We start from the raw sequence: 15,461 nt of genomic DNA on the forward strand, positions 1-15,461 counted from the left end.
GTCAGCAGGGAAGTGACCTTTGACACAAAGAAGTCAGGTGAGCTGACAGACACACAGCACGTAGTGAAGTGGAGATGTTGACATGGAGGGATAAAATAATTTATGGTCTTATCATATTCCTCTATCCCAACAGGTGGATTTAGTAAGCAATCAATATTTTTTCAAAGTCACTCTAATACCAATTGAACTGTCTAACAGAAGGTTTAGAGATGGTTGAGAGGTTGGTGAATTGAAAAAACTGCATGTTCAGTTTGGGTTGAATTCATTAGTTCTGGAATGATTCCAAAGGACTAGAAAATGGCAAAAGTCACTTTACTGATTAAGAAGGGCGGGAGGGAAAAGACAGGAAATTAAAGGTCAAAGTGCTTAATTCCAGTGGTTGGCAAGATGTTAGAGTTATTATTAAGGATGAGGTTTTGGGGCACATGAAGGTACTCAGTAATATAGGTTGAAGTCAGTATGGTTTCCTTCGGGGTAATCTTGCCTGACAAACCTGTTGGAATTCTTTAAGAAAATAACAGGTAGGAGAGACAAAGGAGCATGCACGGTTGTTGACTTGAATTTTCAAAAGGCCTTTGACAAGGGACATCACATTTTGTTACTGAACAATATAAGATGGTATTACAGGGGAAGTACTAGCATAATGCCAACATAGTATGCTCAAAGTGCTGGTGTTGGAATGTGTGCCAACACATGCAGGCAGCCCCCAGCACATCCTCGGGCGTGCTGGTTGCTACCACAAGTGACTCATTTCACTGTTTGTTTTGTTGTAGATGTGATATACGGAGAGGAATTTTGAGATCTTGCCTGACTGGCAAAAGGAAAACAGTGGGAATAACGGGCATTTTCTGACCAACTGCCTGTGGATTAGTGGTGTTCCACAGGGGGTGGTGTAGGGTCCGCTATTTTTCATGTTATACGTTTGTGATCTGGATGATAGCATTGATGGATTTGTGGCCATGTTCGCAGATGACCCAATGATATGTGGAGGGGAAGCCAGTGTTGAAGCAGGGGGTGTTCAGAAAGACTTGCACAGTTGAGGGGAATGGCTAGAAAGAGCAGATGGAGCAATGGAGCAAAGTCTACTCATGCACTTTGGTAGATGGAATGAAGGTGTGGACTATTTTGTAAATGAAGAACCCATTCAGAAATCAGAGATGCAAAGGGACAGGGGGCTCCTCATACAAGGCTCCTTAAAGGTTAATTTGCACTCCGAATCAATGGCAAGGAAGGCAAGTGTAATGTTAACATACCATAAGACCATAAGACAAAGGAGCAGAAGTCGGCCATTCGGCCCATCGAGTCTGCTCCAACATTTCGTCATGAGCTGATCCAATCTCCCCTTTAGTCCCATTCCCCCACCTTCTCACCATAACCTTTGATGACTGACTACTCAGATACCGATCAATCTCTGCCTTAAATACACCCAATGACTTGGCCTCCACTGCTGCCCGTGGCAACAAATTCCATAGATTCACCACCCTCTGGCTAAAATTTTTTTTGCATTTCTGTTCTGAATGGGCGCCCTGCAATCCTCAAGTCATGTCCTCTCGTACTAGACTCCCCCATCATGGGAAACAACTTTTCCACATGCACCCTGTCCATGCCTTTCAACATTTTGTTGGGCTTGAAATTCTGCCCTGTGTTCGTTTAGGAAGAGAGACAACCAACACCGGAATATTACAAAACTTTGGTTTATTGCAGAATTCGTAACTGGCACAGCGAATCGACGGAGTTGCTGGAGAAGGCGCGTTCCGACTTCCCCTTACAATCTGCTCTTATTTATATCCCTTTTCCCCCCAGCACAACCCCCCGCTACATATTAGGTAATATCGGGCACTTGTGTCCATCTTATTGGCCCGCAGCCATATGCTTACGAGTTACCTGTTTCTTTTGTTTACTGAATCGCGTGACACTAGTAGTTTCGGTGTAGCGGGGTCCCCAGTTTCGCTCCCCCCTCCCTCTCATTACGTGAGCCACTCCTGACCTGTAATGGCAGTCTCGAATTAACCCTAATATTAACCCTAACACTCCCTCCCTTGGCCTCCCAGAGGCCACACCCCTTACAAGCTTTTCCGCGGCTGCCGGGATCAGGCAGGGAGGTGAGCGTCCCCCGGCACTCTTTGGCGTGTCCTCCCTATTTGCTTATCCTGATTTGTCCGACCTAGGGTCACAAAATATGGGTAGGGGTTCCCTAAACATCCGCAATTTTTACAAGTAGCATGCAACATTTCAGAAAACTTATTCAAGAACAAATTCACAATCCCCCCCTTGCCATGGTCCATTTCAGTCCGTGTCCTCCCATAGCGCGTCCGCTTTCCGGGTACGCCGGTGGAGGTCCATCCTTTCCGGTCAAGGCTCGATCTATAGTCCCGCAACAACAACCACACGTAATAAAGATAGCAATTGAAATAGACAGTCCTAGAGCCGACTGTCCCAGAAATGCTCCCCACTTACCAAAGGTCTTATTTGGCCAGTAGAAAATGATGCCAGTTATTGTCCCCCTCCCTTCTTACCTTTTAATGCCCTGTTGGAGACCTCGGTGACAGGGTATGGACCATGCCACCGTTTTCCGTTCCAGGTGAGCTTCCCCGGGCCTCGGAGGAACACTTCCACTCCTACCTTGATGGTGTCTGACCCCTGCGGCTGCTCACTGTTAGTTTATTGAACTCGCACAGTTATCAATTTTACCATATTTCTAAAAACTCTCATATACTCTGTTACTCAACACACAAATGTCTGAGTTTCGGTAACTTGAAATTGAAGTGCTCCATGGCTCCCTAGTACACAGAGGATCAAATGTGGGACGGTCGCCTTTCAAAACCTGACCTTCGCGTGGGAGATTTCTCCTCTTAACAACCAGTCTAAGGTAGGCGCCGTCAATATCCCTGTGTACTACGGTGTACCGCGACACTTTTCTCTTCACTCCTGAGACTTTTATGCCCATCGTGGGCGGCGGGTACCCTCACTCAGAAGACTTTTCCACGGGCGGAGGATCTTCCTAAAAACAGATAAGAGTTAGTACTTACCAGTCACGATTCTGCACCGGGAATGATCTCTCCCAGGGTAATTTGGAGTTGGTGACGATCCGTCAGCAGACAAGATCTAACTCAGTGATTTAACTATCTAGTGGAAGTCTTCGATATAACAGGCACTTCCTGACCTTAGTCAAGCTTGCGGCCGCAAGTTGTCTGCTGTCGGACCCGCCAGCCTGTGTTGTCTCTCCCTCCCCACGTCGGGGTCACCAAATGTTGGGCTTGAAATTCTGCCCTGTGTTCGTTTAGGAAGAGAGACAACCAACACCGGAATATTACAAAACTTTGGTTTATTGCAGAATTCGTAACTGGCACAGCGAATCGACGGAGTCGCTGGAGAAGGCGCGTTCCGACTTCCCCTTACAATCTGCTCTTATTTATATCCCTTTTCCCCCCAGCACAACCCCCCGCTACATATTAGGTAATATTGGGCACTTGTGTCCATCTTATTGGCCCGCAGCCATATGCTTACGAGTTACCTGTTTCTTTTGTTTACTGAATCGCGTGACACTAGTAGTTTCGGTGTAGCGGGGTCCCCAGTTTCGCTCCCCCCTCCCTCTCATTACGTGAGCCACTCCTGACCTGTAATGGCAGTCTCGAATTAACCCTAATATTAACCCTAACAATTTGAAATGTTTTTATGAGGTCTGCCCTCATTCTTCTAAACTCCAAGGAGTACAGACCAAGAGTGGTCAAACATTCCTCATATGTTTTCATTTTTATTTTCAATCTTTTTTGTTGATTTCCAGCAAAAAAATTACAAATCAGAGGAGGTTTAAACAAACACATAATACATAAGACGTATAAACAACTAAAAAGTGTATACTGTCAAAGTCAATTAAATATAATGTTATGCTGTTTAATATATAAACAAAAAAACACAACTCCTCTTGACAAGTCATAAAGAAAAAAAAAGATTGGAAATTTGATTGTATGAGAAGGAAAAACCCCCACTAAACTAGCCTAAAAAAAGATGAAAGATTGGGCAGTCCATTTGAAGATAAAATTAGAAAGAGAAGAAGAAAGAAAACATCCTTCCAGTCACCTCCGAATCTTCGTGGATAAGGACAATTTTTCCTTAAAAAAATAAAAATAAAACTAAAGAAAAATTAAATCATATGAAAATATTGAATAAAGGGTCACCAGACTTGCTCCAAGTTAAAAGATATGTCAAACGTCCGGCTTCTAATTTTCTCCAAGCTTAAACAGGGCATAATGGAGGAGAGCCAGTTAAAAACAGTAGGTGGATTAGAATCTTTCCAGTATAACAAGATAGCTCTCCGAGCCAGTAAAGTTGAAAAGGCTATCACGTGTTGAGCGGAAGCAGGAACTCTACCTGTTTCTTCTGGAATAATCCCAAAAATTGCCGTGATTGAATTGGGTTGTAAATCCACACCTATAACTTTTGATAATATTCTAAACACATCCCTCCAAAAATTATTTAACTTTACACAGGACCAAAACATATGAGTTAGAGTAGCCACCTCAGCGTTGCATCTGTCACAAATAGGGCTTATATTAGAAAAAATATGCACTAACTTATCTTTGGACATATGGGCCCTATGTACTATCTTAAACTGAATTAAGGAATGACGTGCACAGATAGATGAATTATGAACTAGATAATAAATTTTACTCCATTGATCATCTGAAAGTGAGTGTTGAAGTTCTATTTCCCAACTACGTTTAACCTTATCATTAGGTGACATACGTACATTTATTAACTCTTCATAAATAATAGTTATTAATCATTTTTGAAATGGTTTAAGCTGAAAAATAACATAAACCAAATTTGATGAGTAAGCCAAGGGATAATTCGGTAAAAAATCACGTTAAAAATTCCTAACTTGTAAATATCTAAAAAAAAATGTGTACTAGATATATCATATTTATCCATTAACTGTGAAAAAGACATTTAACAATCCTCTGGAAACAAACCTAAAAAGGTTTTTATTCCCTTAGTTTTCCATATTAAAAAAGCCATATCGGGAGTTGATGGTTTAAAGAAACAGTTAGAATAGATATTACTAGAGAGTACAAAGTTATTTAATTCAAAAAATTTACGAAACTGGGACCAAATTTTTAAAGTGTGTTTAACAATAGGATTGAGACCTTGTCTACCTATTCTGGAGAGGGAAAAAGGACGGGGAGCTCCTAGTAAAGAAGCTAAAGAAAACCCCCTTACCGAATTCTCCTCCAAATGTGACCATAAAGGGCAATCCTGGTTATCTATACCATGAATCCAAAAGGTGATATAATGAATATTAATTGCCCAATAATACAATCTAAAGTTTGGTAGCACCAGCCCTCTATTTTTTTTGATTTTTGCAATAAAAGTTTATTCACTCTGGAGCTTTTATTATTCCAAATGTAAGACAAGATCATAGAATCTATTTTATCAAAAAATATTTTTAGAACAAAAGATGGAGCTGCTTGAAATGTATATAAAAATTTCCATAAAATAACCATTTTTATAGCATTTATTCGACCAATTAATGACATCGACATAGGCGACCATTTAGGAAGCACTTGTTGAGTATATTCAATTAGAGGGGAAAAATTATACTTATATAGGTCTTTAAAACTTTTAGTAATTTTAATACCAAGGTAAGTGAAATAGTTTATAGCAATATTAAAAGGTATTTGATCATAATAATCAGAATAATTATTAATAGGAAATAGTTCACTTTTATGTAAGTTAAGTTTATATCCAGAGAAAATACTAAATTCTGTAAATATAGATAACATAAAAGGAATAGATTTCCTAGGATCTGAAATGTAAACTAATAAATCATCCGCATACAACGAAACCTTATGTAATTTATCCCCTCTCTTAATACCCTGCACAGAATTAGAATCCCTAAGAGTGATAGCAAATGGTTCTAAAACCAAATTAAATAATAAAGGACTAAGAGGACAGCCCTGGCGAGTTCCTCTATATATTCTAAAATAAGGAGACTTTTGATTATTAGTTATTGATTGTTAGTCATCAGATTATCAGCTCAGGCCACCAGTCTACCTCAAGTTAACTGAGTAGTTCAAAAGTTCTCCCACTGCAGCCTTGATAGTCCATGCTCTTTAACCTTGTTGTCCTCTGCTTTGGATGAGCTTCCTGACTGGACAATGAGGTCCACCTTTCCTCATTATTATCTATACATCTGTGTCTGAAAGCATTATGTCGCCAGGACAGCCTTGATCCCCACTCGACTGCAGGCATTTCTTTTTTTCTCTCTATCCCTCCCTCTCTTTGTAACTTAAGATACATTTCTCCAGGCCCGAAACATTAATCCTTTATCTCTCTCCCCTGATGTTTCCAGTGCTACTGAATATTTCCAGCATTTGCTGTTTTTATAGCAGATTTCCTGCATCAATTTTTGCTTCAGTTACCAGCCATTTGCATGTTACCCCCTCATGTAGATCTGAATTGTTAGGTTTTTATCACTGTTAAATCCACAAGGCCCTAGTTTGTCCTGTGCTCCACAAACTGCGAGCTTCCTGTGGATGTGACACAAGCCCACACAGCTCGTGGTTTGGATCTCCTGGAGGAGCTGTTGGTGCCCCAGGTTACTCACGTCTAAGAGAGAAGGAAAAAGCATATCTGAAAATCTGAAATAAAACCAGAAAAAGCTAGAAATACACTGCAGATTGGGCAGTAGAAAGAGGAACCAAGATGAGATTTCATCAAAAAGAGAATGTTTGAGCTATCCTGAACTCAACTGTCTTACCACAGAAACTGAGAGTAACAGCGATGTTTTCAGTCCTTTCCAACTAATAATCAACAGAAATGGAAAATGAAGGCAGTGAAATTCCAATCCATCTACCAAGCTCTTTAAAAATGCAAACACAAGGACATCTGCAAATGCTGGAAATTCAAGCAACACACACAAAATGCTGGTGGAACGCAGCAGGCCAGGCAGCATCTATAAGAAGAAGCACTGTCGATGATTCGGGCCAAGACTCTTCTTCACGACTAACTGAAAGAAGAGATAGTAAGAGATTTGAAAGTGGGAGGGGGAGGGGGAAATCTGAAATGATAGGAGAAGACAGGAGGGGGAGGGTTGAAGCTAAGAGCTGGAAAGTTGATTGGCAAAAAACTGCCTGGTTCGGAAATTGCTCTATCTCGGATTTCAAGACCCTGCAGCGGATAGTGAGGTCAGCTGAGAAGTTCATCGGGGTCTCTCTTCCCGCCATCACGGACATTTACACTATGTGCTGCATCTGTAAAGGAAACAGCATTATGAAGGACCCCATACACCCCTCATACAATCTCTTCTCCCTCCTGCCGTCTGAGAAAAGGCTCCGAAACATTCGGGCTCTCACGACCAGACTATATAACAGTTTCTTCCCCCAAGCTATCAGACTCCTCAATACCCGAAGCCTGGACTGACACCTTGCCCTACTGTCCTGTTTATTATTTATTGTAATGCCTGCACTGGTTTTGTGCACTTTATGCAGTCCAGTGTAGGTCTGTAGTCTAGAGTAGCTTTCTCTGTGTTCTTTTTTTACATAGTTCAGTCTAGTTTTTTGTACTGTGTCATGTAAACCATGGTCCTGAAAAACGTTGTCTCATTTTTACTATGCACTGTACCAGCAGTTATGGACAAAATGACAATAAAAGTTGACTTGACTTGAAAAGGGATACGGAGCTGGAGAAGGGAAAGGATCATGGGATGCGAGGCCTAAGGAGAAAGAAAGGGGGAGGGGAGCACCAGAGGGAGATGGAGAGTAGGCAAGGAGTTATTGGGAGAGGGACAGAGAGAGAGAGAAAAAAAGGGAGAAATAAACAAGTAAATAAATAAATAAGGAATGGGGTAAAGGGGCAGGAGGGGCATTAACGGAAGTTAGAGAAATCAATGTCAATGAACACCTACGCTCTGTCCGCCAGAGAAAGCAGGATCTCCCAATGGCCACACATTTTAATTCCACATCCCATTCCCATTCTGATATGTCTATCCATGGCCTCCTCTACTGTCAAGATGAAGCCACACTCAGGTTGGAGGAACATCACCTTATATTCTGTCTGGGTAGCCTCCAACCTGATGGCATGAACTTCTCTAACTTCCGTTAATGCCCCCCCTCCCCTTCTTACCCCATCCCTTATTTATCTATCTAGTTATTTATTTATTATTTTCCCCCTTTATCTCTTTCTTTCTGTCTCTGCCCTCTCACAATAACTCCTTGCCTGCTCTCTGTTTTCCTCTGGTGCTCCCCTCCCCCTTTCTTTCTCCCCAGGCCTCCCATCCCATGATCCTTTCCCTTCTCCAGCTCTGTATCCCTTTTGCCAATCACCCTTCCAGCTCTTAGCTTCACCCCTCCCCCTCCTGTCTTTTCCTATCATTTCGGATTTCCCACTTTCAAATCTCTTACTATCTCTTCTTTCAGTTAGTCCTGACGAAGGTCTCGGCCCAAAACGTCGACAGTGCTTCTCCTATAGATGCTGCCTGGCCTGCTGTGTTCCACCAGCATTTTGTGTGTGTTGCCAACCTCTCCCTGGACTTCTCATTGCTCTCTCTAATATCCAAATCAAGTAAAATTATTCTTCATATGTAAGCTTTGCATTGTTTAAATGAAGTTATGTCCTCCCACTCACCAGTGATGGGAGAAAAGAAAAACAGAGATTTGAGGGAATGCAGAAATCTATGGATTGTGTGAGTGTGGCTGTCAAATACAGAGAGGGGTTTCAACATGGATAATTTATCAGTGCAACATTCAGAATGCTGGTGTTCAGCAGTGTGACTCAAACCACAGTCAACATTATTAATGACCTTAATTGCAAAATTAATCATGATTAATTCTTATTGTTGCTCAATAGCCCTACAAAATGCCAGCTATTTGGTGATTTGTTTCATGGATACAACTCTGTGTAATTGTGTCCTGTGATTCCCTGCATTGTATCAGTAATGACAATTCACAGGTAATACATGGACTATCTCTGCAAGGGTCAGAGAAAATGCACATTCAATATTTGGGTGTATCTGTGATGGGTATAGTGAATGAATTTCTACATTCTGTATTTTCAAAAAATTCACATAAGTTGTGAAGTAATATTTCAATCCCTGTCTCTATTGCAGATGTTGAACGCATTTCCCTTTCTTTGTTATCTCCCGGGCCAGCAGCATAAAATATTTGAAAATCAAGAGAAAGGAATTGACTTTTTACAAGGAATTGTCACAGCACGTAAAGAATTGTGGGATCCAAACACACCCAGGGACTTCACTGATGCCTTCTTAGCAGAGCAGGAGAAGGTATGTAAAGGAAAAGTCACATATTTCAAAGAGACTCTCTTTCTCTCTCCACAGATCCTGTCTGACCTGCTGTGTGTTTCCAACATTTTTTGCTTTTTATTACAGATTTACAGCATGTGCAGTTTTATTTTGATTTTCTTCATTAGCTTCATTAGCTAAGGGAATTCTGCCCAAAGACTCCCCAGTCTCTTTGAACCTCAGTTTTTTTGTATTTTCTCTCCATTTAGAAAATAGTCAACCTTTTCATTTCTTCTACTAAGTGCATGACCATATACTTTCTGACACTGTATTCCGTGTGCCATTTCTTTGCCCATTCTCCTAATATGTCAGATCTCTGGGGTTTACACCATCTGGTCCAGGTGACTTTTTTACCTTCAGACATTTCAGTTCCCAAGAATCTTCTCACTAGCTATGTTGACTTCACTCACTTCATGACCTCTGATGCCTGGAACTTCCACCATACTGCTTGTGCCTTCCACCATGAAAACTGATGTAAAGTACTTCTTCAGTTTGTGCGCCAATTTGTTGTCCCTCATTACTACCTCTCCAGCATCGTTTTCCAGCGGTCTGATACCTATTCTCGCTTCTCTTTTGCACTTCATGTATCTGAAGAAACTTTAGCTATCTTCCTCAATATTATTGGCTGCCTTACTTCCATATTCCATCTTTTCCTTCTTAATGACTCTTAGTTGGCATTTATTGGTTTTTAAATGCTTTCCTGTCCACTAACTTCCCATTAATCTTTTCTCTATTATATGTCCTTTTTTCACTTTTATGTTGGCTTTGACTTATCTTGTTAGCCACGGTGGTGTCAACTTTCCATTAGAATACTTCTTCCTCTTAGTGATGTATATATCCTGTGCCTTCTAAATTGCTTCCAAAACTTCCAGCCATTGTTGCTCTGCCGTCATCCTTGCCAGTGTTCTTTTCCAACCAATTCTGGCCATCTCCTCTCTCATGCCTCAGTAATTACCTCTACTCCACTGTAATACTGATACATCTGACTTTAGCTTCTCCTTTTCAAATTTCAGAGTGAATTTGATCATATTATGATCACTTGCCCCTCAGGGTTATTTTACCTTAAGCTCTCTATTCAATTTGGGTTCTTTGCACACTACCCAATCCAGAATAGTTGATCCTTTGCTAGTGGAATGCAGCAGGCCAGGCAGCATCTAAAGGGAGAAGCACTGTAGACATTTCGGGCCGAGACCCTTCGTCAGTCCCGAAACGTTGACAGTGCTTCTCCCTATAGATGCTGCCTGGCCTGCTGTGTTCCACCAGCATTTTGGGTGTGTTGCTTGAATTTCCAGCATCTGCAGATTTCCTCGTGTTTGCTAGTTGATCCTTTTGTGGGCTCAACCACGAGCTGCTCTAAAAAGCCATCTCGTAGGCACACTAGAAATTCCTCCTTCTGTAATCCAGCACCAACCTGATTTTCCCATTCTGCCTGCATATTGAAGTCCCCCATGACAATTATAACATTGCCCTTCTGGCATGCACTTTCTATCTCCCATTGTAATTCGTAGGCCCCATCCTTACTACTGTTTCAGGGTCTGTATACAAGCCTTTTCACCCTTTCAATATTGTCCACCTATTATGTTGCAACTCATCCTGTTGACTGCAATTTTGGCCTATCAATGGCCTTTCCTCACTGCACATTGCCTCTGTAAGCCAGCTACCTTATTGTCAGCTCTATGATTCACCTTTCCTATGATCTGCCTTTGCTATGATACTTCTTGCATTGAAATATACACAGCTCTGGACACTAGTTACACTGTGCTCAACCGTTTGATTCCAAACTTTGTTTGAGGTCTTACCAGCATCTGTCTCCCCAACCTCTCCACTAACTGTTCAGGCACTCTGGTTCCCATCGCCCTGCAAGACTAGTTTACACCCTACCGTGTAGTATTAACAAACCTTACTAGGATATTAGTCTCCCTCCAGTTCAGGTCTCACCTTACCTAGAAGATTGCCCAATGATCCAAAAATCTTATGCATTCCACCCTACACCAACTCGTTAGCCACGTACTAAACTATATAGTTTTCCTACTTCTGGCCTCACTGGCATGTGACATGGGTAACAATCTTGAGATCACAACCCTGGAGGTCCTGCCCTTTAACTTGGCACATAACTCCTTGAACTTCCTGTGCAGAACCTCGTCATTCATCCGACCTATTTCATTAGTATCTACATGGACCATGACTTCTGGCTGTTCACCCTCCCATTTAAGAATGCTGAGGACTCAGTCTAAGATAGCCAGAACCGTGACAACTGGGAGGCAACATACCACCCAGGAATTTCTTTCTCACCCACAAAGCCTCCTGTCCGTTACTCTGATGAATTCCCTATTACCACAGCATTCCTCTTCTCTCCCCCACTCCCTTCTGAGTCACAGAAGCAGACTCAGTGCCAGAGACTCAACAATTGTGACAGTCCTCTACAAAGTCTTCTACGATCAGATGATAATCAGCATTGGTTATCTTGCTTGATTTTGATTCTGCTCAGATTTCTTTCCTGGCTGAAAGATAGTGACTGGACTTGATTGGAAATTGAACCAGCCCATATAGGTTGCAGAATTCCATTGAGTTTGTGCGTGATTCCAAGAAAATGTGTCTTAACAGCTGAGCACAGCAAGGAAACTCTCCTCCCCTTGTGCACTTGGACAAACTGCACTCAGCCTGCAGTTTGGTGTGGTCAAGTACTGGATCGTAATGACCTCACAATCTACCTCATTATGATCAAGCATGCGACGACAGGAAAATGCAGGTTGTTATGGACACAACTTAGCACATCACAGAAATCTTCTCGGCCTTTCTGGAAAAGATCAAGCGTTCCTGTTGGAATGCAGCGATCCCCAGTGTTCTCATTAGAACCCGCGACCATTGGCTGAGGAGCTGGTCCCGCGACTCTCAGCCCATCACTTGATGGTCTTCCAGCACACGGAGATGCCCGCGGCTGAATGCTGCCGGCGGACACACGCTCGCCTGCAGGAAGACGTGCTGAGAGATGCACTGAAACTTGGTGCAGCCACCACAAAGGCCCGTTGGGGAAGGACGACAGTTTAGGGTCCGTCACCCGCGGGAGTGCGAGGGGTCGGGTGGGGAGGAGTACATCCTTCATCAGCGGTGTGGATAGATGAATAAACATAGTGCCACAGGAGTGGCTGGAAATGTGTAAAGAATGAGAGTCAACCCCTAGTTTTCATTGTAAACAGTTTTATTGTAAATAGGTTTCATTTTTGACTAAGGTTTGAGAGTCAATGAATGATTATTTGGAATAAGGACTGCGAGTCAATGCATGATTTATTGTAAATAATTTTATTTAGTGAATAAGGACTGAGAGTCAAGGAATGGTTTTTGTAAATCATTTTATTTTGTAATATTTCTGAATAAAGTATAGTTTGGGAAAAAAATCTGATGTGACAGTGTGCAGGGAGATTATCTCTGTGTCTGACCCTGGCTGTATCTGATGTGACTGTGTGGAAGCAGATTCTCTCTCTGTCTGATCCCCCTTTTTTAAACATTCTTTTATTACAAATATTGGTGCTGTACAATACACTCTACCATATACGTAAGATATACGTAGTCAGATATACGTAGTACTGACTACGTATATGTTGATTTACAAAACTTTCCTGAACACATTTTACAAACTCTAACCCATCTAGATCTTTAACAATATGGTGGAAACTTTAACAATATGATGGTTTACCAATCAATACGTGGAAACTTAAAATCCCCTACTATCACAACTTTATGTTTCCTGCAGTTGTCTGCTATCTCTCTGCAGATTTGCTCCTCCAATTCTCGCTGACTATAGGGTTTGTCTATAATACAACCCTATTAATGTGGTCATACTTTTCCTGTTTCTCAGCTCCACCCATATGGCCTCGGTAGACAAGCCCTCTAATCTGTCCTGCCTGAGCACTGCTGAAACATTTTCCCTGACTAGCAATGCCACCCCCCACCCTCACCCTTCATCCCTCTGCCTCTATCACATCTGAAACATTGGAACTGTAGAACATTAAGCTGCCAGTCCTGCCCCTCCTATAACCAAGTTTCACTAATGGCTACAATGTCATAATTCCATATGTCAATCCATGCCCTCAGCTCATCAGCCTTCCCCACAATACTCCTCACATTGAAATAGACACACCTCAGGAGAGGAACAATTACCTCTTATTGTAATTTATTAAATAATTTATGTATAGCATCCTTCTGCTATTGCAGAATGACAAATTCCATGACATATTTCAGTGAGAATAAACCTGATTATGATACAATGATTCTCAGATGACAATAAAGGACCTTGACTTGTCTTGGTTGGTTGCTCCCCCGGTGACTCGGTACATTGCTGTCACACTCAGCAGTGACCAGAGACAGCAACCTATATGGGCTGGTGGTCCTTGGCCTGTCGATGGGTGGTGCTGCCACCATCATCGGCTGGTGGTCCTTGGCCTGTCGATGGGTGGTGCTTGCCACCATCATCGGCTGGTGGTCCTTGGCCTGTCGATGGGCGGTGCTTGCCACCATCATCGGCTGGTGGGCCGGCCAGAAGTTCGCCAAGAAGCAGCCCAAAGCTGTGACAGCCAATCGGCACAACCCAGCCACTAGATTGTGAAGAGAAGCCCATCACTGAGGAAGTGAAGCCGGGGGCTTGGCTGCGCACTCTGGACTACTGGTCAAGAGAATCAACACTGTGGATTGTAGGTTAGAAGCCAGAATAGGGAGGAGGGGAGTATTGAATCAGGGAATGGAGGAAATGAGCAGGGCATCTCGTCACAGGGACTGACTGGCAGATCGAGGGATAAGTCCTGACCCGGCTCCCGGGCATATCCAAACAGAGGTGAATGAATTAGAGCTAAGCCCCATGGATGAACACTGGAAACGAGAGGATGAACATAGAACATAGAATAGTACAGCACATTACAGGCCCTTCGGCTCACAATGTTGTGCCAACCCTCAAACCCTGCCTCCCATATAACCCCCCACCTTAAATTCCTCCATATACCTGTCTAGTAACCTCTTAAACTTCACTAGTGTATTTGCCTCCACCACTGACTCAGGCAGTGCATTCCACGCACCAACCACTCTCTGAGTGAAAAACCTTCCTCTAATATCCCCCTTGAACTTTCCTCCCCTTACCTTAAAGCCATGTCCTCTTGTACTGAGCAGTGGTGCCCTGGAGAAGAGGCGCTGGCTGACCACTCTGTCTATTCCTCTTAATATCTTGTACACCTCTATCATGTCTCCTCTCATCCTGCTTCTCTCTGAAGAGTAAAGCCCTAGCTCCCTTAATCTCTGATCATAATCCATACTCTCTAAACCAGGCAGCATCCTGGTAAATCTCCTCTGTACCTTTTCCAATGCTTCCACATCATTCCTATACTGAGGCGACCAGAACTGGACACAGTACTTCAAGTGTGGCCTAACTACAGTTTTATAGAGCTGCATCATAACATCGCATCTCTTAAACTCTATCCCTCAACTTATGAAAGCTAACAGCCCATGAGCTTTCTTAACTGCCCTATCTACCTGTGATGCAACTTTCAGGGATCTGTGGACATGTACCCCCAGATCCCTCTGCTCCTCCACACTACCAAGTATCCTGCCATTTACTTTGTACTCTGCCTTGGAGTTTGTCCTTCCAAAGTGTACCACCTCACACTTCTCTGGGTTGAACTCCATCTGCCACTTCTCAGCCCACTTCTGCATCCTATCAATGTCTCTCTGCAATCTTCGACAATCCTCTACATTATCTACAACACCACCAACTTTGTGTCGTCTGCAAACTTGCCAACCCACCCTTCTACCCCCACATCCAGGTCATTAATAAAAATCACAAAAAGTAGAGGTCCCAGAACAGATCCTTGTGGGACACCACTAGTCACAACCCTCCAATCTGAATGTACTCCCTCCACCACGACCCTCTGCCTTCTGCAGGCAAGCCAATTCTGAATCCACCTGGCCAAACTTCCCTGGATCCCATGCCTTTTGACTTTCTGAATAAGCTTACAGTGTGGAACCTTGTCAAATGCCTTACTAAAATCCATGTAGATCACATCCACTGTACTACCCTCATCTATATGCCTGGTCACCTCCTCAAAGAACTCTATCAGGCTTGTTAGACACGATCTACCCTTCACAAAGCCATGCTGACTGTCCCTGATCAGACCGTGAT

General features: G+C 42.8%; 1 pseudogene; it reads left to right on the forward strand.

Annotated features, from left to right (window-relative positions):
* LOC140731499 (cytochrome P450 2D6-like) overlaps positions 1 to 15,461 on the forward strand; it is a 74,675-nt pseudogene that overhangs the window by 23,417 nt on the left and 35,797 nt on the right.

The sequence above is a fragment of the Hemitrygon akajei genome, chromosome 8 (assembly GCF_048418815.1).
Source record: "Hemitrygon akajei chromosome 8, sHemAka1.3, whole genome shotgun sequence".
NCBI classification, from domain to species: Eukaryota; Metazoa; Chordata; class Chondrichthyes; order Myliobatiformes; family Dasyatidae; genus Hemitrygon; species Hemitrygon akajei.